We start from the raw sequence: 25,598 nt of genomic DNA, 5'->3' as shown, positions 1-25,598 counted from the left end.
AAGGACCGGAACAGATATTAGTATACCTGGGGTACATAAATAATGCACAACATGACATTACAAGCACCATTCTTTCTGTCTGACCATGCCAGCTCTCAGGGAAGCTTGTCCTAATAGATCCTGGTCCATAAGGGGCTTTGTCATCTCAATCTTTATTGTTTTTCTTAGTACTGGAAAAGTCTCATCCCAGTACTGTCTTCCCAGCATCCAGATTAGCGAGTCTGTGATTGGAGGCATTTCACATTCTTGTGGGAAACCAAAGACTACGTTTTCACCTACACCATTCTCACCGCCTGTTAAAAAAAAAAAAAAAAAAAAAAAGAGTAGGCCTTGGGACACTTGGGTAGCTCAGTCAGTTAAGCCACTGCCTTCAGCCCAGGTCATGATCCCAGCGTCCTGGGATCAAGTCCCTTATCTGGCTCCTTGCTCCACAGGGAGCCTGCTTCTCTCTCTGCCTCTGCCTGCCACTCTGCCTGCTTGTGCGCTCTCTCTCTCTCTCTCTCTCTCTCTCTGACAAGTAAGTCAAAAAATAAAATCTTCAACAACAACAACAACAAAAGGGCTTTACTTTCTTAGACTATCTTTGGGAGTGAAATTTCTGGCCCTTAAAAGGACTGCATTTTTGGGGCACCTGGGTGGCTCATTGGGTTAAAGCCTCTGCCTTTGGCTCAGGTCATGATCCCAGGCTCCTGGGATAGAGCCCCGCATCTGCACAGCTTCTCTGCCTGCTTCCTCCTCTCTCTCTGCCTGACTCTCTGCCTACTTGTGATCTCTGTCAAATAAATAAATAAATAATCTTTTTTGGAAAAAAAAGGGGGGGGCTGCATTTTTGCACCTTCTTTTGGGATATTCTTATGACTGTGGCTAAACTACAAAAGGTTTATCAGATTGACTTGCTATTGTGATTAATATATTGCTCATCAGTGGCCAGATGATGGATCCTTTGAATTGGCTATATTTAAAAGAAAAAAAATTAGAGAGCTCTCATCCTAAACAACTGTCCTATTGGTACCTATGGAAATACTAAGTTAAAAGTGGACACAAAAAAATACAATAGCTAGCATTAGGGACTCTTAACAAGATGAAAGGACAGAAATTAGACTTAGAACAAAAAATTAAAATCCACACCCAACATAAATTTCTCTTCTCCATATCTGGCCCCATGTGCCTGTTTTAATTTTCCTTGCCCTATGAGATTTACACAGAACACTCCAGCCTAATCTCTAGGCTCGGAGTATATAGTTTACTCATGCAAATGTTGAAAGTCAGGAAGTTAATTTAGCAGAAACACCCAAGACAGGTGGTAGGGCTTTTTTTTACTATTCCTTATAACCCTCCCACTCTGTAATCAGGCTCTGACAGCTTTAGGCCTTTCCATACAATGTCATTTGCAGATGTTTTAGATCCCCACTGCAACGAATGCCTGTCTCTTAGACAGCAGCAGATTTTGTAAATTATAAAGACCTTTTACTTCCACTTTCAGAAGATCCTACCAAATTTAGACTGAAGTTAAAATGATTAGTGATCATTCACAACCCCAACTCAGAGGGACCTAGACCAGCTGTTAAGAGGTGTTCTTCCCATCCATGAATATATAGTAGTTATCAGGTAAGCCAGATGGACCCCCAAAAGAAACCACCTCACTGAGAAAACAGATGGCCATAATTTTTCCCAGGCCCTCATACAAAGGGCTAGGAAATAGCTCAGCTGGAGACTTTTATCCGGGCCAATAGAAGCAGAGGCAGAGAATCCCCCCTGCTAAGGTGAACTAGAACAATGTTGCAATGTACATTCAGAAAAAATACTTTTGTTAAACATTTTATACATACTTTAAAAACATAATGCATTAAATCTTAAAGTGCTAGAAATATAAAAAATCTTTTGATTTCTATCCTTGTTGGAAATCTTCCTGAGATAAAGAACCAAATTAAAGAAAATGTTGGATGGTACGGTCAGCCTTCTGATATCATTCAGCCAACAACTCAATTTTGGGGGAAACTGGAAGCAACCAATTTCTACAAAACCAGAAATATGACTCTAGAAGCAATTCAAATCCCATCTCTTCACCAATCCTGTAACCTCACCTATTCATCTGAAAACACTTGTCAATTTGGAGATATTAAAAACAGAATTATCCTGAACTTAAGAAAGAGGAAAGATTTAAATAATTCTAGAGCTCTGATAATAGGCAAATATTCCTCCCAAAAATCCATCTTGGAGAAAACTTGATATTTACTCAATGTTTTTTTTTAATGTAGATTTTCAAACTCTCCTTCTTTAGGACCAAGAAGCCATTCCTTGAAATAAAATCTTTAAAAAAAAAAAAAAAAGGGGGGGGGATGCCTGGGTAGCTCAGTTGTTTGGGCAGCTGCCTTTGGCTCAGGTCATGATTCCAGCGTCATGGGATCGAGTCCCACATCGGGCTCCTTGCTCCGCGGGGAGCCTGCTTCTCCCTCTGACTCTGCCTGCCACTCTGTCTGCCTGTGCTCGCTCTCGCTTCTCTCTCTATGACAAATAAATAAATAAAATATAAAAAAAAAAAATTTATGAAACTCTCATAAAAAAAGTAGATTCACAAAGATGTTAACAAAAGATCAGTAAGAATTAATTAAATGGGACCAAATGAACTATGATGACTGTAATTTTTCTGACTTTGTGTTTCAAACATTGCTAGTTCTTTAATGTTTTGTTTTTCCAGATTTAAGGAAACTTTTTCTCTTTTTTCTGAAGCTAATTATGACTTAAAATAATTTGGTGAAGTGTGTTTATGTGAACAAGGATGAAACAATTTTTCTCCCTACCTTATCCCGTCAGATTTGGGAAACTCTTAGTGAGTGTATAGTCTTATTTCCATACATTTTTATTTGCATAAATTCAGTAAGAATCTGTTCTCCTTTTTAATGGGACACAACTTGAAATACTGGTTAAATTATCACTGTTGTAATATGACTGGAATGCCATATTTGATAATGATGTGCATAAAATCAGATATGCCAGTCAGCTTTAAGATTAACTTTTTAGAGCTAATAAATTCTCTTAGAATAAAAGCCTAGTACCTTGCTCATAGGATTCCTATCAGCCTAACCAGGTGAGTAAGGTAAGAATGACAACTTCCTGGCAGATGTAGACACCTCAGGGGGACCTGGAGAAACGAGGAATTCACCCAAATCTATAGTACTACAGGGAAAGTCTGATGGCAAATCTTTGGCTTGGCTTCCTAGCCTCAAGAGACTTTTAAAAGTTCAATTTGTGATTCCTTATGAAAAGTTTGAGCAAAGCAGATTTATAATAATTGGGTGTGCCTGGGTGGCTCATCCAGTTAAGTGGCTGATTCTTGGTTTCTGCTCAGGTCATGATCTCAAGGAATTAAGATGGAGCTTCGCACTGGGCTCCTAGCTCAACACAGCCCTCGCTCTCTATCATTCTTTCTCTCAAATAAATAAATAAAATCTTAAAAAAAAAAAAAAAGAGCCTAGATGATCACTTTTCTTGCTGCACTAACATAAATAATCAAGCCAAATTTACTAAAATAAGGCTTACTTTGTAAACAAATTAGTTTTAATTCTGCTGTCTCTGATAGGAATGAGGGTGACTGTACAGAGAGAGAAACTAGGTGTCAACAGCAACAATAATACACACTTATGGACACTGACTCAAGTTCTGTTAATTGTCTTTGAGATTTTGCCATTGTATGGGCCTTTTTAGCCAGAGCAGGCCCCACCTCGGTTGAACAGCCATTTTGTTGTTTATGCAGTAAAACTTAAATTGACCCTGTCCCCCCCCCCCCCCCCGGCCCAGGGGAACTTTATTAAAAGCAAGCCCAGGAAACCAGTCCCAGGTAACAAAGCCCAAATACAAGGGTAGGTCAGGTCAGGTAGAGATAACAGCTGGAATGCGGGGATGAGTCCGGTCAGGTGGAGACATCCAATCAGTAAAGCACGCATACTGTCTCCCTAGCTACCAAGGAGTGTGGGCCCCGCCTTTTGGGGGCCAATTCTCACCAAGGTGATAGGTTAGTGCAAATGTCTACTATGGGGTGAATTATAGTTCAACTGGCCACCGGTCTGTGGCCAGGCTCAACCACATGGCCTTTGCTCTGTAAAAGTTAGTCTGTGAGGCAGGGAGGGGTCGTCCTCTCTGTAAGGGGCGGCCCCAACCGGTCTGTTTGACGGTTGGTTTGATTCTTGATGGTTGGCATGAAATAAAGCTTTGCTTGACCTTCGCTTTGTATCAGTCTCGCTCCTTTGACCATGGACCCAACATTAGGGACCCAACACCATTTACCTGTGAACTGGACTGGATGCTGTTGGGCTGGCAGGAAGGGCTACCAAAGATGGCGAAAGTTCCCGCCACAAGACCTGAGCTCGGACAGGAGAACAAAGGCCCAAGCAAGAATCTGAGACCCCCGCCCCGGGCCCCCATGGACCAATGGGATCCCGATGAGCAGGCGGGATATCCAAATAAGGGAAACTTGCCAAAAGACCCCTGAGCTTTCCCCAAGACCCCTTAAAAGCCCCCTCCTCCCTGCCTTGGGCGCGACTTCCCCCACTCTGATTTCCAGAGTTGCAGAACCTCGCCCGAGGGTGCCCACCTCCTCCCGGTGCAACTTTCTCGGCTCCCCTTCACTTGGGCCCTGAAACTTCACCGGAGAGAACCTTTAATAAACCTTGCCTTACACCCACTTCGCCTGGTGTGTTTATTTCATCGGAAAAGCTTACAGATGCTAAATTCTTCTAGTTTCCTCATCTGGCTACAAATCTCCAAGCTAACACTTAAAATTTTCTCTCATCCTTTGACTTGGAATCACTGACAACTAAAACTACTTTTTGCCTGAAGCCTTGCAAATGAAAGCTAAAGGACTGGGTATAATGTTGACAGAAATCGGAAGCCACAATTCCTCATTTATGCCAAGCTTCTGCTTGTCTGCTTCTGTACACACCGCTCTACTGGTTCCCCCAAAGACAACATCAGAGACATGCAAACTGCAAACCAGGAAAATCTGTCAGATTGCCACTGCCTGCCCTCACTCCATCTAAACATGCTTCAAGCCCGACATCAAGAAATCTCAACTGGCAGCTCTTGGGACTCAAGACTTTGTTCTTCTTTCGTTTCTATAGACATGCCTCTTATTAAATACCTGACAGCTGGCACAATACAGGCCTAAATTTGAGATTTCAGCTACATCAGTGCTTCTTGAAATGAGACACAACTGTGTAATTGAGTGGAGCACTTCTCAAGACTGAGACTACTTTAATAAGATATAGAGCAATAGATCAACTTAAAATTCTGGATTATGAAATTTCTTATTTTAAGTTTCAAAGATGGGACTGCCACTTTGGCAGGAGGACTGTTTTGAGCTAAAAGCAACCAAACCCCAGCAGATTCAGGAAAAGCTCTTTTCTTTCCCCTTCAAATGCCTCAATGTACATTAGAAAGGTGGCGTACCTGGAAGGGAGTTATTATCTGGGAAAGGTAAGAACCTTATCTGCATAACAGGGCATCCTTTGATTTCCAAGCATCTCCTCTGCCTTCCCGTGAAAGGCCTTCCTCCCCTTTGTATCCCCAGAACCCTACCTGTTTCCCTGGCTCAGAATGTTGTAGGAGACTCAATCACCTAGCTGCCCTTTGAGTCTCCTATTTTTATTGGGCTCTCATAAGCATGAGACTGTTTTTCTGCGTTAATGAGTCTTATGTCGATTTGATTATTAAACCAAAGAACCTAGAACAGGAAAAGGAAAAAAATTTCCTTCCCTACAAGAGGGATGGTGGTGATGGTTGCACAGCAGTGTGAATGTAATTAATGCACTAAACTATTGCCTAAAAATGGTTAAAATGGTAAATTGCCCATAATGAGCATTTTACCACAATTTTTTTTAAAAAGGGGGGAAGGGAAAAGTCAGTACTGGGACTGCAATCTAAGTATAATCAGGTCAGTGACAAAAAGTAGTGTGGCCCTCAGCTGTATAGTTCAAATAAAAATGACTACCTCTGAACTTCACCCCCTGCCTGAGACACACAAACACTGACCAAATTCCACATAAATTCTTGTTTTCTGCATAACATCAAAATGCCTTCTTTCTATAAATGAACCTACACAGTTCCACCATGACAGCTCAGGATATTCATAGATAATTTTCTGCAAGCATGAGGGGGCAAGAGTGATGAGGGAGCAGGAGGCTGGCTGAGGACAAAGCAAGAGCTGACGCCTTGCACCCCCCCCCCTTCATCCGCTCCCCTCCATAGGTGTAGCATTCCTCAGGCACCCTTGACTGCCATAAAATGATAAATAGTTAACTTGCTGAGATCACAATCCTGCAAGGCAGGAGTCTTCCTTGGTTTAGGTTCTGGGACTTCATCAAGAGGACATCGGACTAAATCAGTTAGTACACTTAATTAGGATTAATTAAGTCTTGCTTGAAAGAGAGCAAATGAGACAAATTTCAGTCACTTTCAGAAAAGGCAGGAAGGTCATAAGAATGCTGGTATCATTTACTGAGCGCCTACTCTAAACTGATGAAATGTCATTACTTCTTCACCAGCTATCTCTGGCTTCCCCCATCAGGCACTGGAAGGTTTGCACATCAGAGCAGATTAGGTGGAGTGATGTCAGTAGGTCCAGTTGATGAGCTGTAAGCAGAAGTGACATGTGTCACTTCCAAAATGAAGCATTTAATTGCTGGTGCAAGATTCTCTGGAGATCTTTGGTGACCGTCAGAGCTTGTGATGGCGGCTCTCCCATCAGAGTGAGAAGTCATGGGTAAACACGCTATCTGAGATTAAATATTTCCAGCTATAAACCATTAAAAAGGGGAGGAATTTGTTACTGCAGTTTATTTAGCCTAGCCTATTTTTGTTATAAAACGAAACAAACAAACAGTCTGACACTGAATCAAGCACCTTGCATTATATAATCTAAAATTCTACAATGACCATGCAAGGAGAAATTACATACATATTTCAGATGAAGCAACTGAGGCTAAAACATCACAACCAGTAAGGCAGACTTATGATTAAAACTCCAAAACCTGCTTTCCTTCACTGTAATCTAATGTTCCTTCAACATTCATATCTCATTTGACCACTGAGCCATTTTCTGTCACCTCTATATGGCTACCATGTTCCTTATCCTCAAAATAAAAAGGAGGATTTCTCTTCCTCACTTTATTAACATCTAAATAAGTACCACCTTCCCAAAAGAACAATCTTTGGTAGGCAGAGACCTTCTGAGTTCTTACATCCCTTAACTCTAGAATCTTGGAAAAAAAAAAAAACACTTCTCAACATCCTAGTTCCCAATGTGTAAAATGGGGACAATAATAACCCCCGTGCTCATTTTCATGACAAGTTTATCATAGATGATACACAACCAGAATTTAGCTTGGGTACTGAGGAAGAAATAAAGTCATGAGCCTTTCTTAGGGTCCCAGTGTCAGGAGTAGTGGCGCTGGAAGAGGGAAGTGCTGCCACATAGAGGCAGATCAGACCAGGGACAAGAGCTTGGGCATTGGAGTTAGAACCAGTACTAACTCTGAAACAGGTTGTCTTTCTTCTCTGGTTTTCCCATGTGTGAAATGGGGACAAAAGGAATATATACCCCAAGGGATTGCTGTATAGAGAAAATTAGTTCCTACATATAAAACAGCCAGGGAGAAATGTGGAGAAGACCATCTGAATCAGTACTTTTGGCATTAGAAGAAAGGTAAGTGCTTTCCAGAAGCTGCTTGAATTCTGCTATGGGCTGAATTGTATCCCCCTCCTCAAATTCATATACCATAGATATTGTAGTCCTAAACCCCCAGTACTTCAGAAAGTGACTCTTTTTGGAAATAGAGTCTTTACAGAGTAATCAAGTTAAATGAGGTCATTAGGGCAGGCCACAATTCAATATGACTGGTGTCCTTATAAAAAGGGAAGATCAGGACAGACCAGAGAGACAGACACAGGGAGAAGATGGGTCATCTATAAGTCAAGGAGAGACAACTCAGAAGAAGCCAACCCTGCTGAAATCTTGATCTTGGACTCCTGGCCTGCAGAACTGTGAAAAACTAAATTTCTGTTTTTTGAGCACCACCCCCCAGTCTATGGTTCTTTGTTATGGCAATCCTTGCAAGCTATACAAGCCCCTGCTGGTTGCCAAGGCCAGAGGAACTTTGAAGCCCTCATTAGATAGGAATTCTGGACAGCCAAAGCTGGCTTTGCCCTGAGGCTTAAAGAGGACCCCCTCTCTCTCATCTGCCTTTGCTGTAATCATCCTATGAACTGAGGAGAAGAGGAGGGCTTCAAGGGCTCTCCCAGGAGCTTCCCCAGCTCAGCTCCCCAACTCCCAGAGTCCAAGGTTCAGGGGTACCTCTTGGAGAAACTGTGGACCAATGCTTGGTTTCTTGTTAAATCATCAAAGTTTTCTCAGGTCTAATCAGAGATGTAAGTCTTCAATTTAGGGGTGTTACACAGAAATGGAAGCAGACTCAACTTACCTGGAAGAAACTTTATATCACAGCCTAACACAAACCTAGTATTAGTAGTATTAGGAAAATACTTTCCAAGTGCCCACGTGGACCTAAGAAGTGCTGGTTCAGAAACAAGACACACCACACACACCTACACACCTACACACACACACATGCACACACACACACACACACACACACACACACACACACACCCTTTATCCCACTGAGCCATAAGTAATTAAGTTACTTTGACAAAACACAAGGTCCACTAGACAAAAAACATTGAACACTATTCTCAAAGAACAATACGGTGACAAAAGTGAAAAAAGGGGGGTAAGAACCCTCCTCCAGGGCCATAGAGAAGAAAGAAAATGTGATGACAGCAAGGGACTAAAACCTTGTAGAAGAAACAAGGAAGGGAGGATGACATCCAGGCAGAGGGGCATGGAAAGGAGATGGGTCACAGGCATGTAAGCACAACTGGAGGGACTGGGAAGACTTGAGAAGGATTTGCAGCCCTAGAAACTTCAGTGGAGGCTTTTCCTAATGATCTGACAGTGATGGCACTTTTCCACTTCTTTTTTTATACAGCTCCATCAATGTGTGCACCAATGTGACCTGGGGAGTGATATAAACAGCTGATTGCCTCTGTCATCCACATACAGAAACTGCAGCTACACAGAGGTTCTAATGACCCAAAAAGTCCAGAGGGAGACTGGAGAACCATTCTCTGGTGGAAACCAGTGTGCTATCCAGACAGCTAGAGAGAACTTCAGAAGGACGCTCAATTATCTCCCCAATGGCTCCCCGCAATGGCACTTTCTCCTGAAGAACAGGATTCAGGCCTCAGGTCCCTGGAATATAGACATTTACACAGTGCCCAAAACAATAGCAAATTGAAAATTCAGCTCATAGCAGCTGTCAAAAGAAATAAGATCACATTAAAATTTTTGCCATTTCTTTTTTCTGCCAAACTAGCTAATTAATATGCAGATGGCCTTCTCCTACCCTCCCACCCTGCTTCCCTTTCTTTCTCTCTCTCCCTTTCTCTCTCTCTCTCTCACTGGTATGAAAGACACATTTATTCTCTCCTTTCAGAGCACCTTGTGAAATCAGTCCCATTTAAGGAGATTCAAAGAAAGGCAAGGACAGGGAGTAGAAGGCCTCATGGAGCACGGGACCTGCTCAGAATGATAGTCTCACCCTTGCACTGAAGCCCAACCCCCACTCCATGCTTATATTTGTTGTGAGGAAATAGAATAGCTTGGTTGTAATTCTTAAAAAGCTTCCAAACGTTGTGCAAGAGTCAGAAAGCTCTCTTGGGCCCTCATATGAAATATCATTTCATGAGTTAAAAAAAAATCATTTTTGGAAACAGACTGTACATGGTACATGGTGAACTGTACATGATACATGGTAAAACCCTACTCTAAACCAAATGATAAAATAAGTAAAGTTTGTCTCCTGTTCTTCCCACTCCCACCACCCTAATGGGTACTCATCAGAGTTCACATCTGCTGTCTGAACACTCCACATAACATGAGCTAGCATTAATTGAACATGTACTATGCGCTAGGCAGAGGGCCAAGCACCTCATAAAAATCACATTTGTATTCTCACACTACATTATCAGTTAGATCACTAGTGTAACTGCCCAGATGTAAGGAGACCCATCTTACTCAATGAAAATACCCTCCAAATACCACTTTTTATCCAGTTAATTATATAAACTCTTAGGGCTAGAACTGAAATAAATATGACTTATAAAATTTAATTTATTAATTCAGTTGCACATACATATTTAAAACCACAAACTATTTAAATTATACATTAATGTGGAAGTACTGCTTTTTTCCGGTCTTAACAGATCATTACACAGTTTTACTCACTGATGTGTTCTTTTTCTCTAGAGCCAAATTCGGAGTCAGTTAATTCATCTTTTCCAGGACACATTCATCTTCATTTCCATCTCAGTTGTTTGAGATGCAGCACACTGTCACTGGAAATTTTTATCCCAAGCCACGAATACTCACTAATATAACATTAGGGTAGTTGTTCCGTCAAACTACAGGTGTATACTGATGAGCTCCACAATGTAACCATTTACCACACTGCCTTTTAAAGGAATCCTGAGAAGGTCTGTTTACAATGGATCCAATATTTGCATTCAGGAGATCACATTCCCAGAAACAATTGCTAAATCTGTGTTCTATTCTGATTCTATTGGGCAGCCTCTGCAAGCATCCCAAACCAGCACTGATTGAACTCATTCCAGTCCAATGTATTTTCTCTAAACAACACTTTTTTTTTTTCAGTTAAACAAGACAGCATCCCAAAATTTGAAACATTTTGTACAGATTCCAATTTTGAATATGCCTTATTTTCTAAGGGATGATTTTGGTAAAAGACCTTGTACCCATGTTCCAATTTTTATATGACATCATTAACCCCATTTTACAGATCGCGAAACCGAGGTTCAGAAGTTGAAGTAACTTTGCTAAATTCAAAGACCTAGTATTTAAATAACAGTGTTTAAAGGCCTGCCTAGGACTGCTGGCCAGGAGGCCATGTGTTGAAACACCAACTGCACTGCCTGTAGTCTCGCAGTATGGCCTCTGACCCATGCCAACTTTCTGTAGCCAATTCCCTTTCTAGAAGTTCCCTGAGGCTCTCAGAATCCATGACAATTCTCACTCCTGCCTCTAATTCCATTATTTCACTTACAGGAATTTAACTGAAGGAAATAATTGGAACGGTGCACAGTGATTTAGCCTAAGGATATTCATGATAGCATTATTTTTAAGGGAAAACACACTAAACATCCACAATGAGGGATGTGTCAAACTATATGCTCACAGTAGAATGCTAAGCAGCCGTGTTTAATGTTCATGAAATATTAAGGGGAAAAAAATGAGAAGTTGTGTAATAGGATTCTAGTTTCACTTTCTTAACAGCATCCATACATCAAAGAAGACTGGGAGGAAGAACATGTTAACTTGGTTAATCCCTGGGTGATGGAATTAAATGGGATGTCTCCTACCTTCCAAAAAATATACCTCTTCTAAAAGAAAAAGTCCAATAGTGAGAGTTAGGTGGAAGAGAAAGAGGAAATGCGCCACATGGAGTGACAGGAAAAATACCTGGGTGAAAATGGTGTCTGATTTCATAAACTGTTGTCTATTCTACTTCCACAAAAGTATTGCCCTGCAAAAGGATTTTCCAACTAAGGGGAAAAGATTAAGTTTGTAATCCTGGCAAATTATCCAGCCCAAAATCTGTTTGGTCTCTCTATTACAACTGCACAGGTGTAATAGCTTGTCTTACAGAGTCAGCTAAATGTACAAACCATTTGGCCATATGTCAGACCCTCTGTTGTGGCCAAAAATCAAGTGAGCTCTCCTAGAGAATTATCTAGTGCTCTTTTAACCCAGTCCTTGGCTCAGGGTTGTACTAGGTGGGAAGTAACAGATTTAGGAATAATGGCACATTCCCTACCCTTGGGGAGCCCACTAATCCAGCAAAGACATGCTGATGAAGACATGGACACAGTGAGCAGAACAGGAATGAGCACTCTCTGGGGGAGGTCCAATATTCACAGCCAGTCACTTGCTGGTATCTCAGAGTATTGTCCAGTACCTGGAGAGCTAATGGTACTGGATTGAAAAAGGTAACAGGAGTCTAATTTGTATTCATTGCCAGGTAGAGGCAAGGCTGTCTCTTAGAAAGCTACCATTCCATATCTCTGCCACATGATTTCTGGCTCTTTCAAGAGAACAATGAGAACAGACAAAAACAAAAAACAAAACCAAGAACACCCACATATATACAGCTGATATGTAAACCTTGAAAGGCAGCATCTAAGATGGCCATGAGTGATCCTTACCTCTTGGGATTTACTCCTTAGTATAACCCCTGCTCCCTAAGAGTGGGGTGGACTTACTGATTTGTTTCTAATGAACAGAATACAGAGGAAGTGATGGCATATCACTTCTGAGATTCAATTATAATAAAGTTGTGGCTTCTATCTTGAGCATCCTCTCTTTCTCTTGTTCTCTCTCTCTCTCCTTACTCTGGGGAAATACACCTGTCATGTCAGAAGGAAGTTCTATCGAAGCCCATGTGGTGAGGGACCCAGGGTCTGCCTCACCAAGTTGGGCTGCCAACAGCCAAGTGAGTGGGCTTGAAAGCAAATATCCCCCAATCAAACCTTCAGATGAGAGCACAGCTCCAGCCAACAGTGCAATCTCTTGAGAAATCCTGAACCAGAGGCATCTAGATGAGCTTCACCCAACCTTCCAACCAACAGAAATTGTGAGATATTAAATGTCTCTTTTTTTTAAGCCACTAAATTTTGGAGTAGTGTGTTACATGGATTAGCTATCTACATAACTAACATGGTTTTAAAATAAGAAGTCTATCTGATTCACTCAGTCCTTACATGGACTCTGGATCCATATACCTAGGAGTTCATACCCCAGCTCCACCATTTACAAGCATGTAACTACAGTCAAATTATTTAACCTCACTCTTCCTTAGTCTCCTGGTATGAAATGGGAATAATAATAATACCACTTAGCGCATAGGATAAAATTCAAAGGAATGTGTGTGTGTGTGTCTTATATCTGTACCTAGAAAGAGTAATTGCATATACATGCCTGTTATTATAACTACTAAAACATGAGAATAAAAGAGACATCAGTATATACCCTGTATTTTTAAATTTTTATTGTTTACATTTTATTTTTACAAAATCAGATTTACATTAAAACTTCAAAAATAAAAAAAAAGAATGATCAGACACTCCTCTAGAGTCCTTAGATGTTAAACAATTTGTTCTATTTGCTTTATGCTTTAGCCTTCTCTCTCTTTTATATTTTTCCAGACCTATTTAAAAGTAATCCCTAGATACTCTAGTGTGTCTTTTCAAAAAACAAGAAAATTTTTTTACATAACCACAAGAAATCATTAAAATGGAGAAATCAACATTGAAGCAACATTGTTATCTACTCTGTAGTTCTTGAGATTTTTTTTTTCTATTGTCCCAACAATGTCCTTGAGAGCAAAAGAAGATCTAAAATCTTGTACTGTATTCAGCTGTCATGTCTCTTTAGTCTCCATAATCAGTAACAGTTTCTCTTTTGGTTTTTGTATTTTTTGATACTAATATTTTTGAAAAATAGAGGCTAGTTATTTTGGAGAACATTCCTCAGTTTCAGTTTGTCCAATGTTTCCTTATAATGGGATTCAAGTTACACCTTTTGGGAGGAATACCCTGTAAATGATGCTGAGTTGTAACTGCATGAATCAGGCAGCACATTCTGTTGATCGGTGCCATTTCTGAAAATGTTAGCTTTGATCACTGGTTAATATGTCTACAAGTAACTCTAATGTTACTATTTTATTTTTTGTAACAAAAAGTAGCTTGTGGAGGATAAAATTTGAGACTATGTAAATACCCTTTCATTCCTCGAACTTTGACTCACTGTGCTAAAACCAATTACCACTATCCTAGTTGGCAAATGGTGTTTTTCTAATTCCATAATTTATTTTATATTTTTAGCTAACATTATACTATAAGGAAAATCCTTTTCCTCTTTCCTCATTTATTTATTAATTCATTTGTATCAGTGTAGACTCATGGATTCTAACCTTATTAATATTTTACTATCCATAATTTTTATTAAAACCAAATATAAATCTGAAAAGCTCTAAGTCAAATAGATTCCTTTGACAACATTTACGGACCAAGAAAAGATACATTTATTTCTAAAAGACACAGGTATATTTTCTTTTATTAGAGCAGAGATTTTGATCATGTTAAGAATTTTTCATTGTCTTTTTCTATACTCTGGTCACCCCTGAGAAACTGTGTTGACATTATTATTAATCATTCCTGCAAAACATGACAGCAAGGAACATTCAAGATAAATAGTGGGCTTCTCTTCTAAGAATTTAAGAAACCTGGTTCTACCCCAATATTTTATCAACACTTTGGCAAAGAATTCCAACATGACTTTACCTTTTCATATAGGTTTTTGTACAAGTATAATCAACATAGAGAATGGACTGCATTCATAGGGTGAAAAATCAGAAAACAGTTCTTTTTGAAAACCACTTCTTCTAAAACATTCTGTCTAATTTCTCTTTCCTAGGACTGAACAGATCTGCAGCTTTGCTCATCCTTTCAGAAGAACATCATTAAGACACCCAAAACTGAAGTTCCAATAGAAATAAGCACTTCAGTCTCTCATCCAATTTAAAGCTTCTTTCTTTTTCCAGTTCAGAATAAACATTATGAACAACCCTGATCTGCACAAGGGGAAAGAGAATTTAGTCTGTTCACTCTTCCAGCACCTTGGTCTTCTCTTTACCACTCTGCTCATTGTTTAGCCTTTGTTCCCTCTGCTCTCTGTAGGACCAATGGTGAGTGAGCAAAATCTTACTTGACTGGTAATGTAATTTAGTTACGTGTCCTCTGGGGCAGCTGCCCAAATGCCAACTCCTTCTCTTTCACCAAGTGCTTTTCTGGGTCTGTTTGAGACAGCCCATTTCAGACACCTTCAGCTTATACTTTCCCTCCTAAGGCAATGCACTTTCTCATTAACCTCTCATAACTAGGCTCCTCTGTTGGCTTCTGTAACACCCAATGATTCAAGAGAAGACCTAGTGTCTGTCCCTAAATGCTGGTGAAACCATTTCCACCAGTCAGACCTTCATTGAGCTCCAACTAGAATTTCACCATTAGACTTTCTTCCAAGAAAATCCATGCAACAACATGTGGCTTTTCTCCTACTCTGACTCCAGGGAACCAAAGTCAATTTTTTTCCAGAAACTCATCATATACACCCTGCGTGCACGTATAAGTTTTTCCAGTTCTGAATGCATTTGATCAGGATGACGTCAGTTTCTTCCTAGGAAGATAATCCTGCTCTTTATAAGTGACTCTTTGGAAGTTCCCTTTACTTGGTCTAGGGTGGAAGGAGGACAATCCTCTCAGGAGGTAAAACACTAGACAACCTGACAACTCTCACCAAAGAAATCCGGACTCCCTCACCCTCTCAATTCTGCCTTCTCATATATAGGCTTGGGTTCTAGCTATGGTAGAAGGACTAATTTCAGTCCCTTGTTTTCCTGTCGACATGCCTACTACCTTTATCAGGATATGAGGGTTCTTGTCACCTTCTTTGTCTGACACTTGCTGTCAAATAAATGCTTTGTGATTTGTATTTTTTCCACAATGTTGAATAAATTTATAGGAATGGCAGCCTAGACTTTAAGGGGAAGGGCAGGTTCATGAGGAAGGGCTTGTATAAATGTTTGAGAAAACTCTCCATTTTCTATGAAGGCTTCTTTTTTATTTTTTAAAGATTTTATTTATTTATTTGTCAGAGAGAGAGCGAGTGAGAGCGAGCACAGGCAAACAGAGTAGCAAGCAGAGTCAGAAGGAGAAGCAGGCTCCCTGCGGAGCAAGGAGCCCGATGTGGGACTCGATCCCATGACGCTGGTATGATGACCTGAGCTGAAGGCAGCTGGCGTCCCTCTATGAAGGCTTCTTAATGAAAGATCCCCATCTATAGAACACTAGTCTCCAAAGTCTTACTTCATTTGCCTCCAAACTTCTTACCTCCCTATTAAGAATGGCATCTGGCTTATAGCCCAAGAAGCAAGCTCCAACAGCTTTCCGCTGAAATATCTATGTGTAGGAGAAGAACTTAAGAACTTACAACCATTTCAAAATTAGAAGTGGCCATCAATTTGTTGCTAAAATCTAGGAAAGATTTTTATTATCTGCAAAGCATATGGAAATGGTACCAAATGAACCAAGCCATCCTTTTGAAATTGGGAGGAAAACCATTCCTACTTCTCCCATTGTATGCCTTCTCTGTTTATAAATCTGCAATAAGCTGAAAGCTGAGCATTCTCCTCTACAGTCTAATTGCTACTTTCTAAGGTAGCCATAATTCTGCCCATACCAGTTCTCCTCCATGTGACTGGACAGAGTAGCTCTCAGGAAAACACATAAGGCATAGAAACTGGTATTGGGACACTGTATCAAAGTCTGATGTCCAAAAGGACATATAGACAAGGACACAAGAGCCTTGGTAGTACTGTTTACTGGAAATCGTACATTTGAGAATGTACCACAATGTTGAGAATTTCAGGGAACAAAGCAGCAAAGACAGGACACAAGCAAACCGGTAGAACAACATTCTCCAAACACTGGGAGAGTGTCCTGCCTTCAAACTGCAGGTCTTAAAAGGAAATTAATCCACCCATTAGAAAATGATCATCAAAGGGGCCAGAATTTAAAAAAAATAGAGTTCACATTTTGGAGGCCAAAAAGAGATGAAAGTAATTTTTAAAATTACAGGATTAATACAAGCAGCTTTAGTAAGCAACCAGATTAAATATAAATTTGTCAAAAGCATTTATGTGCCTATATATCAGCAGAAACTGGTTAGAAAAATACAGTAAGAAAAGTAATGACTCCATATATAATAGAAGGCAATAAGTAGAAAATATCCAGGAATGATGCTAATAAGAAATGTGTGTTAGAAACCCACATGATGAAACTTTAACCAAAAACAGGAAAGACTTAAATAAAATAAAGCATATTTCTCCATAGCATGACTAAAATTAAAAAAGTGACAGTTCTCCTCAAAATCATTCTTTGGTACAATGTTAGTCCAGCAGAAACTGAATGGACATTAAAAATTTTTTAATTATTTTGAAGTTTATCATAAAGAATCTGCAGAAAAATGAAAGTGTGAGAGATCTTCCCTAATATTATTAAAGCTAATTATAACATAAGATTAGCACTAGCACAAATCTCAAAAAAAGTAATAGAAGTCACCCCATATTTTATAAATTTATTATATACAAATATATAAGTAAATGTATATAAATATATATTTATTTATTTATAAAAACTTAAAGAAAGCAACAAAGAGGGTATGAGATGAATTATTCCACAAGTGGAAAATGGTTAGTTTTAAAGTATATGTGATTGTGTATATGCATTCATGTGAAATTATATATATATCTTCAGAATTTAAAAAGGCATTACAGACAAAGGGCTGATATCCAATATCTATAAAGAACTCCTCAAACTCAACACCCCAAAAACAGATAATCATGTCAAAATTAGGCAGAAGACATGAGAGACACTTATCCAAAGAAAAAATGTTCATCATCATTAGCCATCAGGGAGATTCAAATCAAAACCACACTGATATACTACCTTACACCAATTAGAATGGCAAAGATTAACAAGACAGGAAACAACAAATGTTAGAGAGGATGTGGAGAAAGAGGAACCCTCTTCCACTGTTGGTGGGAATGCAAGTTGGTGCAGCCACTTTGGAAAATAGTGTGGAGATTCCTTTAAAAATTAAAAATAGAGCTAACCTATGACCCTGCAATTGCACTATTGGGTTTTTATTCCAAAGATACAGATGCAGTGAAAAGAAGGGCCATCAGTATCCTAATGTTCATAGCAGCAATGTCAACAATCACCAAACTGTGGAAAGAGCCAAGATGCCCTTCAACAGATGAATGGATAAAGAAGCTATGGTCCATATATACAAAGGAATATTACACAGCCATCAGAAAGGATGAATACCCAACTTCTGTATCAACATGGACGGGAATGGAGGAAATTATGTTGAGTAAAATAAGTCAAGCACAGAAAGTCAATTACCATATGGTTTCACTTTCTTGTGGAGCATAAGGAATAACATGGAGGACATTAGGAGAAGGAAAAGAAAAGTAAATTGAGGGAAATTGGAGGAGGAAACAACTGTGAGAGACTGTGGACTCTGAGAGAAAAACTGAGGGTTTTAGAGAAGATGGGGGTGGGGTGATGAGTTAGCCTTAATACATGATTAAGGAGATCATGTATTGCATGTATTGCATGAGCACTGGGAATGGTACATAAACAATGAATCTAGGAACACTGGCAAAAAAATAAAAATTTAGGGTGCCTGGGTGGCTCGGTGGGTTGGGCCACTGCCTTCGGCTCAGGTCATGATCTCGGGGTCCTGGGATCGAGTCCCGCATCGGGCTTTCTGCTCAGCAGGGAGCCTGCTTCCCCCTCTCTCTCTGCCTGCCTCTCCCGACTACTTGTGATTTCTCTCTGTCAAATGGATAAATAAAATCTTTAAAAAAAAATTAAAAAAAAAGAAGTTTAAAACACAAAATAAATACTAAGAAAGGAAGGAAGGAAATTTGTTATTTGGGGGGGAAAAACCCTTAAAGTGCAACCATATACTCTATTCCAAAATTTACTCCAGATTTTAAGGTTAAATCATTTAACAAACTGGAATAAAACAGAAGTTAATATTTAAACTGACCTCAAGATCAGCAATGAGTTTTGAAGTGTAATGCAATGAGCCCAATCATAGAGCATAAATCATACATATGGTTAAACAATTTTCAGCAAAAGTACCCAATTAATTTGGTACTGAGTTAAAGTAAGTCTACCCAACACCTCAAATGTAACCTTATTCAGATATAAGGCCTTTGAAGATACAATTAATTATATTAAAGTGAGTTCATATGGAATATGGGGCTTCTAACTCCAATATGACGGGTATCCTTATACAACAGGGAAAAGGAAATTTTTTTCAGTGGGTAAAAGAAAATCTTTTCAACAAGTGGTACTAGAAATACTGGATATCCAAGTTGAAAAATAAATAAAACTTGACACTTATTTCATACTATATACAAAAATTAATTCAAATGGATCATGTTCTGTAATACATTTCTAATAAAACATGGGTGAAAATTGTAGTCACCTTGGGTTTGTAAAAGAGTTCTACAGTAGGACACAAAGAACACAGATTATTTAAAAAATTAATATGATTTCATCAAAATTTAAAACTTACACTCTTCAAAACACATGTTATAAAATAAAAGGCAGGCACATAGTGGGGAGAAAATATTTGCAAAATATATATGACAAAGGGACTTTTATCTAAAATACATATGGACTCTCAAAATTCAATATTAGAACAAAAAAAAAGCACAAATCATCTTAACAGACATTTCACCAAGGAAGATAAAAGAATGCTAATAAACACATGAAAAGATGTTCAGCCTCATTACTTATGGGGGAAAAGCAAATTAAAATCACAATCAGATATTACCACACACTCACGAGAATTGCTAAAATTTAAAAGTCTGCCCATACCAAGTGGTGGTAGTGACACGGAGCAACTAGAATTCTCCTACATAGCTGAAGAAGTGTAAAATGTTACAATCACTTTGGAAAACAGTTTGGCAGTTTGTTAAAATGTTACACCTACACTCACCATGTGACCCAGTCATTCTGTACCAAAGGATTTACTTAAGAGAAATGAAAGTCTATGTTCACACAAAAACTTGAACAGGAAATGTTCACAGTAGCTTTATTTGTAATATCTACAAACAGGAAGCAAACCACGTGTCTATCAACAGTGGCAAGCATGTGGAGAAAGGGGAGCCCTCTTACGCTGTTGGTGGGAATGCAAGCTGGTGCAGCCACTCTGGAAAACAATATGGGCGTTCCTCAGAAAGTTGAAAAGAGAGCTACCCTATGACTGAGCAATTGCACTACTGGGTATTTACCCTAAAGATACAAACACAGTGATCCTAGGGGACATGTGCACCCAAATGTTTATAGCAGCAATATTCACAATAACCAAACTATGGAAAGAACCTAGATGTCCATCAGCAGATGAATGGATAAAGAAGTTGTGATACACACACACACACACACACACACACACACACACACACACACACACAATGGAATACTATGCACCAATCAAAAAGCACAAAATCTTGCCATTTGCAATGATGTGGATGGAACTAGAAGGTATTATGCTAACTGAAATAAGTTGATCAGAGAAAGACAGCTATCATTTTATCTCTCTAATATGAGGAATTTGAGAGGCAGGGTGGGGGGTTGTGGGGGAAAGGGAGGGAAAAAATGAAACAAGATGGGATTGGGAGGGAGAAAAACCATGAGACTCTTAATCTCAGGTAACAAACTGATGGTTACTGGGGGGTTGGGGTGGAAGGGATAAGGTGGCTGGATTATGGACACTGGGGACAGTATGTGCTGAGTGCTGTGAATTGTGTAAGACTGTTGATTCACAGACCTGTATCCCTGAAGCGAATAATACATTATATATTAATTAAAAAATGATTTTAAAAAACCAAACTTTGGTATAACCAACTATATAATGAAATACTACTCAGCAATAAGATTTCAAATGAAATATTGATACATCCAACAGCATAGACGAATTTCAAATAATTATGCTGAATCCAAGATGCTGGGGGGAAAGGGCATATTTTATGACTCCATTTTTATAAAATTCATAGTGCAAACCAAGATGCAGTGAAAGAGAATAGATTAGAGGTTACTGGGGACATGGAGAAGGAATTGAAAGAGGAATTGCAGGGGCACCTGGCTGGCTCAGTGGCTTAAAGCCTCTGCCTTCGGCTCAGGTCATAATCCCAGGGGCCTGGGATCGAGCCCCAGTCGGGCTCTCTGTTCAGTGGGGAGCCTGCTTCCTCCTCTCTCTCTCTCTCTGCCTGCCTCTCTACCTACTTGTGATCTGTTTATCAAATAAATAAATAAAATCTTAAAAAAAAAAAAAGAGGAATTACAAGGGCATAAGGAAACTCTTAGGAATGATGTATATGTCCATTATCTTGACTGTGGTGATGGTATACTTTAAATATGTGTGGTTTACCACCTCACACCAGTCAGAATGGCTAAAATTAACAAGTCAGGAAATGACAGAAGCTGGCGAGGATGCAGAGAAAGGGGAACCCTCCTATACTGTTGGTGGGAATGCAAGCTGGTGCAACCATTCTGGAAAATAACATGGAGGTTCCTCAAAAAGTTGAAAATAGAGCTACCCTATGACCCAGCAATTGCACTACTGGGTATTTACTCTAAAGATAAACATAGTGACCCAAGGGGCACGTGCACCCAAATGTTTATAGCAGCAATGTCCACAATAGCCAAACTATGGAAATAACCTAGATGTCCACCAACAGATGAATGGATAAAGAAGATGTGGTATATATGCACAATGGAATACTATGCAGCCATGAAATGAAATGAAATCTTGCCATTTGCAATGACGTGGGTGGAACTAGAGGGTATTATGCTTAGCGAAGTAGTCAATCAGAGAAAGACAACTATCATGTGATCTCCCCTATGAGGAAATAGAGATGCAATGTGGGGGGTTTGGGAGGTAGGAAAAGAATAAATGAAACAAGATGGGATCGGGAGGGAGACAAACCATAAGAGACTCTTAATGTCACAAAACAAACTGAGGGGGGTTGGGGGAGGGGAATAGGGAGAGGGTGGTGGGGTTATGGACATGGGGAGGGTATGTGCTATGGTGAGTGCTGTGAAGTGTGTAAACCTGGCAATTCACAGACCTGTACCCCTGGGAATAAAAATACATTATATGTTTATAAAAATAAAAAATTTTTTAAAATGTGTGGTTTATTGTACATTAACTATACTTCAGTAACCCTTTGAAAAGTAAAGGGCAAAGAATAAGGGGGAGTATTTTCAATAATAGGACACATAGCCATTAGTGTACAAAGCATATAAAGTGACCTTACAAATCAATAAGAATAGATAAGTGAATTTAAAAGTCAAAAGTATAAACAAACCATGCACAACTGGAAACTATGCAAATTTTCAATAGTTATATTAATAATAATATTTAAAACAATGATTTGCCTGCCAATTCTCATTTATAAAAATGGCATTTTTAAACTTAATGATTAATGCTGGTATTGATACACTGAGATGGTCATTCACATTCCACCAATCAATGGAAATATAATTGAAAACTTTTCAGAAAAGCCATTTGCCAATATCATTAAAGTTTTCATATCTCCAGGTGTTGCAACCTGAAGTCATTTTAATTTTTCCCTTTATAATTTCCTCTGTGTACATTTTTAAAATTTAAATATTTTATTTATTTATTTGATAGAGATACAGCGAGAGAGGGAACACAAGCAGGGGGAATGGGAGCAGGATGAGCAGGTTTCCCACTCAGCAGGGGCCCAATGTGAGGCTCAATCCCAGACCCTGGGATTGAGCCTAAGGCAGATGCCTAATGACTGAGCCACCCAGGCACTCCCATGTACATTTTTAACTGTAACCACATATTTTTTAATCAGAGAAAATATTTGTAAAATGGGAAATATGTGAACTAGCTTTATTTTGCAAATGTACATACACAAAGAGTAGATTGTGTCTCCCTGGTCTTCCTCCCTATTGACTACTCATTTCCTGTGGTCCTTGTCACCAAGGGATCACTGTCACCATGCGCTGTATCTTCCACATGGCTCATAAAATGGACACCATGATGACAACCACATTGCCCCATTGCCATCTCCCAGCTATATGGTTCTAGCTCATTCTGTCATATATGCATCAGTCTCTTTCTAACACTGCTCAGATTTTTGCCAGGAGTCTCAAGTCTCTAAGGACATTAATACTAGCTTCTCAAGAAAACAAAAACAAAAACAAGAAAACCTAATCTTTATGTCAATGGATGAGGGGGAAAGGTCCATGTTTGGCCCTCTTGGCAACTAACCCAGACTTAAAGGGCAGATTATCACTGACATCATGCAGAATAAGGAACACAGTGGAATGGGTGAAGGGGAGGTAAGATGCAGTAGACCTCAGCAGTTCATGGAAGGCCCCAGACCAGCCTGCCATGACCCAACTTCCAAATATTGCTCTCCCTCCCTTCTATACTATATGGACTCTCATTTGCTTTCAGGGTAATCCAAGTTTTGAGTGGAGATCTATTTATCCTTGAGTGAACTAATAAAGGAGTTTAAGTTCCCACAAAGCAGACCATCTAGCAGAAGGAGACTGTCCGGTCTGCAGATACTGATATCATACAGTGACTGTGTCAATGGGTCAAGCTGTAGAGCAGCTGCAACAACACACACATGGCATGAAATGTCCTCTTGGGCTCAGTGTTCACATACCGATCCAATCCAAGGATTACCAGTTGTCCTAGACACTCATTTAAATCACAAGTGAAGAGGGTTTTCTCTCATGGCCTGACATCTCAATGACCACGTTGTATAATTTTTTAAGATTAGAACTAAAGCCAGAATGATTACCATTCAAGACACAGCTTGGTCTTATGCACTCCAAACTGGCCACTCCTGGTTACCTCCAATTCATTGGTAGAACAGATGAAAACATTCACAGCCATGCTCACAATCTTCACTTTTTTTAAAAAATGATTTTATTTATTTATTTGTCAGAGAGAGAGAGAGAGACAGCACAAGCAGAGGGAGCAGCAGGCAAAGGGAGAAGCAGGCTCCCCACTGAGCAGACAGCCCAATGCAGGACTCAGTCCCACGACTTTGGGATTACTACCTGAGCTGAAGACAGACGGTCAACAGACTGAGCCATCCAGGTGCTCCCATTTCTGTTCTTGAGAGAACCACCCAGCAATAACAAAACATGGATTTTGTCAAAGCAAACTATTTTCTTGACCCTAAAAACATGCTAAAAAATTTTTTTTAATGGATATGGGTGACAACCTAGACATTTCCCCAACTAACAAAGAAAGTCATTCAGAATGTTGGATTCCAAGTAGAGTTCTGGGGTCAAGTTTGGTTCTGCCATTAACTTTTCTGGGTATCTCATTCATCCCTCTATGCTTCAGTTTTCTCACTGGTAAAATAAGTGTGTTGAAGTAGATGATCTCTCAAAGCATTATGCCTAAACCCCTGGTTAGAAGTCTAATACAAGATGGCATCTAGTCAAAAGACACATGGTACCCAAAGGCTAGAGCTTGGTCTTGAGGCATAAAAGTGGTCCATGGTCTCTTTTTCTAGTTAGTATCCAATATTTCCTGCCTTAGGACAATATGCCTCATGATCCAGCCTTGCAAGTAGAGGCCACATGGAATCATGATTTAAGGGGGCATCAACATATACCCGGTTAAGTATTTGGAAATATTAATCCCAATCACATTCGCTTATGAGCTTGCTTATGGATTCTTTACACATGGTGAGCTAACAACATATTTGATGAATTAATGAATGAACAAGTGAAATGCAAAATCTGTGGACCACATTTTAACTTTACTGATCTTGTCTATCTAGGCATCAGCAAAAAACAATACATAAAAGAACAGATACTGAAAAGTAAAACAGGTTTTTACTAATAGATTTGTAGTAATTACACAGTAAGTAATATAAGATTATTAAATGAGCACAGTGAGACATATGGAACAAATGACAGAGTCTTTAAGCATAATATATAAAACATATTCACACAACTTTGGATTCTGGGATTAAGACCTCTGCCATTTGAATCAACTATTTGTGTTTCCTGACACCAGCCCCTATTAACAGATAGTTTTACTGGCTAGCTGGGACTCCAAATGTGTAACGAACTCTTCCACTCAAACCCTTTCCAGTGAATGCTTATATTAATTTGAGATACAGGGAAAGATTCATATTGGAACTAAAGTGAAGAAGGAAATTTGGTGCCACTGGGCAAAGTAGGAAAGAGAGAAGGGCCAGAGTTTGGTGAAGGTATGACATCTGTTCCCCATCAGTGTGTATACTGGTTAGGAACTGGGATCCAGAAAAGGATTACCAGTTTGAGCTTTCACTGCCGCATCCCTTAGCTGGGTAACCATGGGAAAGTGATGCTCTTGGCTTTAGCTTCATCATATGTAAAACGGATGCTAGTAATTCAACCTGATAGGGTTACTATGAAGATTAAATATCACTGTTGCCTGGCACTTAAAAGACTGTCTGGTGTAGAGTAAGAGCTCAGTAAATGGTGGCTGTTACAATGGCCAACTTCTTAGATTGAGTCTGAGCCCATATGGCCAGGAAAAGGAGAGCTAGAGAAGGTTTTCAGGAGAGACTTACTGAGAGTCTGGTGAGGGGTTAAGCCAGAAATGGGCCCAAGTATTCAAGAAAAACTTTATAAAACGCAAGACATAACACACCCAGAAGACAAAAAGTTTCTGTGTAGGAAGCATCCATTCTCTCCAGGTCTGCAGAGAAACTAACTATGCTAAAGCACTTTGTAAAGTGGAAGCTTGAGAGGCAGCCAAGGATGATGGTCTTTTTTTTTTTTTT

General features: G+C 39.5%; 1 protein-coding gene across 2 annotated transcripts in view; it reads right to left on the bottom strand.

The window, feature by feature from the left end:
• FRMD4A (FERM domain containing 4A) overlaps positions 1-25,598 on the bottom strand; it is a 609,448-nt gene that overhangs the window by 513,801 nt on the left and 70,049 nt on the right. The gene's annotated exons all lie outside the window — the stretch shown is intronic.

This window comes from Mustela lutreola, chromosome 8, assembly GCF_030435805.1.
Source record: "Mustela lutreola isolate mMusLut2 chromosome 8, mMusLut2.pri, whole genome shotgun sequence".
NCBI classification, from domain to species: domain Eukaryota; kingdom Metazoa; phylum Chordata; class Mammalia; order Carnivora; family Mustelidae; genus Mustela; species Mustela lutreola.
This window is presented reverse-complemented; position numbering and strand designations above follow the sequence as displayed.